General features: G+C 32.1%; 1 long non-coding RNA gene across 2 annotated transcripts; it reads left to right on the top strand.

Moving 5' to 3' along the window:
• Positions 1-229: 229 nt before the first annotated feature.
• On the top strand, positions 230-2233 carry LOC131610075 (uncharacterized). Of its 2 annotated transcripts, none has more exons than XR_009286397.1 (4): positions 230-483; positions 917-992; positions 1154-1452; positions 1747-2233. It is a non-coding gene; the product is annotated as an uncharacterized LOC131610075 (long non-coding RNA). The 2 variants fall into 2 exon arrangements; XR_009286396.1 differs by having other exon boundaries at positions 917-1023.
• The last annotated feature ends 402 nt before the right edge of the window (positions 2234-2635 follow it).

The raw sequence follows: 2635 nt of genomic DNA, 5'->3' as shown, positions 1-2635 counted from the left end.
CAGAAATTACTCATTAAAAATGTTTTCATATAGGTAATATCAATATAATCTGCAATTTTTTGGTGTGTGATTCAACTATTTTTCAACTTAATTAACTTTGACGCTAAAGGTTTCACATTTAATGTCATAAAATAAAATTAGAAATCAACTATCTACCCAATACTAAAATGTAGCCCAAAATTACTAATTACCCCTTGCACTAAATATTTTTTACACTACCAAAAGGTCTTTCATGTAATTAACAAATTCAATATTTATCCATGCCATTTGGTCACCTTCTATTGGTCAATTTCTTCAATTTTTGTACTTTGCCAAAACACTTTTCAGAACATTTCGTTTCCCTTCAAGTGGCATGGATGAATATTGAATTTACTCACTTCTTTCTCTCATTCATTTACCACCTCCTTTCGACTTCCTTCTCATTCTCTCGTCTCCCTCCAGTACAGAGCTTAAACCCACCCTCCTTCTCCTCATTTTCTGTAAGTATGTAAATCTCCTTCATCTTCCATTATTTTCTCTCTCCTTCCAAGTTGCATTTTTTAAAAATTTGTCTTGCTTTATGCGTTTTCGTTTTTTATCGTTTTGGATTTCGTTTTCTTCATGCTTCTGTGCTTTCCGTGTTTTAGCGCTTTCCTTTTCTATCATCGTTCATGTTTTCGGTTTTACTGTTGCGGTGTTTTATGTGGTTTCCGGTTGTTTCACGTGGTGTTCGTTGTTGGTGTTTTGGTTGATTCCAATTTTATTTCCGTTTCGGTGTTTTACAAAGCTTCGTTGTTGTATTCGCTTTTAAACTTTTTACAATATTTACCATGCTCTGTAAACTGTTTGTTTTTGTTGTGTTCTTTGTTATTATTACCCATTATAAAATCTTGTCTAACGCCCTGTTTCGTTTCTTATGTCAACATGTTTATTTCAGTTCACCAGAGGAATCGTGTCAAGCCCACCAATCATGATAAGTGACTTGAAACCTGAGCAAAGGTTGTGATACAAAGGTTGTCATTTTTATAAAGTAGTGATACAAAGGTTGTGTTTTTTGTTTATGACTTATGTTTTGACATTTTTCATTCGCGGTATTTATACGTTGCAACTGTGATGCAACTTTGTAGTTAACACAATGTTTCATTCTTTTTATCTGTATTTGCTTTTGTAACAGGTCTTGCTTCCAAACATGTCAAGGCCACTTATTATGATTGGCGACTTGCTACCAGAACAAAATATTTGGAAAATTGTTGTTGGTGTCGTCGACTATGATATAGTGTTTGTTAACATGAATTGAAACAAACATTGCATTTGCTTTGTGCAGTTATTTGGCAGCAAAAAGTGAAGCTGATTATTACAATAGAGAATTGAAACAGGAACAATAAGAAATCATTGATGTACCAGAGACTGATATGAAGCTGTTGTGAATGCTCTCACAAAGAATCCTCAAGCATGGCTTGATTTTATGATGAAGTAAGTGAAGAATTTGAATATAAATATTATTTTATTTACGAATTTGAAGATAGTTTTCTAAGATCCATATATAGCATATGAATCATATTTTAAGCATATGCCTTGAAGGATAGAAAAAAGTGACAATTATTATCTTTTGTTTTGTTTAGTGATGGTTAGAGTTAAAGAGAAATAATGGTGAGAGTTGTTAAGAAATGCCTTATAATTTCTTTTATATGTAAGAGCTGGTAAGAGTTGTTAAGAAATGCTTCATAGTCTGCTGCTGCCTTACCATAATCTTTTATTTCTCTACAGAACACAACTTCTGCTTTTGCTGCCCAGAACTGAAGTCCTGATCTGAGCAGCAACAATACTCCTTCTAAAAGAAATTCAGGAGATGAATGTAATGAAGAATATGGACAACAAGATTTCTTGACTCCAAAGCAGTTTGCTACAAAGAATCCAAGGCCCAAGAGTGCAAGACATTCCAAAGGCAAATGATGGGCACCATTTTCATCTATAAACTACTATCTCATCTTAGGCATTAGAGGTGTATTTTGGAATAGCTACTTATTTTGTGTAAGGCATTAAATATTATCCACCACTCCTTGAACAATTAACTATTTTGTTGAAGCTTATAAGACTTCACATTATTTTATTTTGTAATGTTATTTCCATTTTAGGTTAAAGTATCATTTGTTTGTTCTGTTTTACTAAACTGCTGTTCTGCATTAACCATTTTAATTAAATGGAATACACAGTGAATGTTCAGCATTTGAAACATTGAGTTTTTACAAAATTACATGGGGCTGCCTATGTTAGTATGTTCTATATATTACATGAGTTTTTATAAATTTCATGGAATCTCATTGTATGCAATCGTTATAATGTACATGAATACAATTTGAATGTTCTTATCTTGAATGTATTACAATTTGAATGGTGTTTCATAAGTAGCTGCGATAAAATTATATTATTTTTTTAACATAGGGATAGTCTTTTCTTGAATGTTTTTGTTGTCACTTTGAAAAGGAAATTAGTGTTACTAGGGGTGGTAGTGGTTACTCACTTGTATATAGCTTGTAGAACCAAAGCATTGTGAAATATAAATTTAGAACAACAAAATTTGTCAACAATTACTTGTCTTTTCACAACAAGAAAGTATCTCACAAAAATCAGGAGGTACCAACATAATTTTTCAAAG

The sequence above is a fragment of the Vicia villosa genome, linkage group LG1 (assembly GCF_029867415.1).
Source record: "Vicia villosa cultivar HV-30 ecotype Madison, WI linkage group LG1, Vvil1.0, whole genome shotgun sequence".
Classification (NCBI taxonomy): Eukaryota; Viridiplantae; Streptophyta; class Magnoliopsida; order Fabales; family Fabaceae; genus Vicia; species Vicia villosa.
This window is presented reverse-complemented; position numbering and strand designations above follow the sequence as displayed.